Genomic DNA, 304 nt, shown 5'->3' with positions numbered 1-304 from the left:
AAAATAGATAGAATATACCATAAAGTACCAAAAACTTGTTGTTAGAAACCGTATTCGTTAAATTCCATCAGAACTGTATACTGTACGTAGAACAGAACTTAAACATTCAAATATAATATTGACAATAGGCAAACTGTTTGTGCGTTAACTGTCTAACACTTAAGTCACTATTTGTTAATATTATGTTGTGAGAGATTTTTTTGTTTGTTATTTTTTTGGTTTTTTTTTTTTTTTTTTTTTTTTTTTTTTAGTCAGATCACGTGATCCCACGTCCGCGTCCGGATACCGGGTTTTAGTGATTGTC

The sequence above is a fragment of the Mercenaria mercenaria genome, chromosome 2 (assembly GCF_021730395.1).
Source record: "Mercenaria mercenaria strain notata chromosome 2, MADL_Memer_1, whole genome shotgun sequence".
Taxonomy (NCBI): Eukaryota; Metazoa; Mollusca; class Bivalvia; order Venerida; family Veneridae; genus Mercenaria; species Mercenaria mercenaria.
This window is presented reverse-complemented; position numbering follows the sequence as displayed.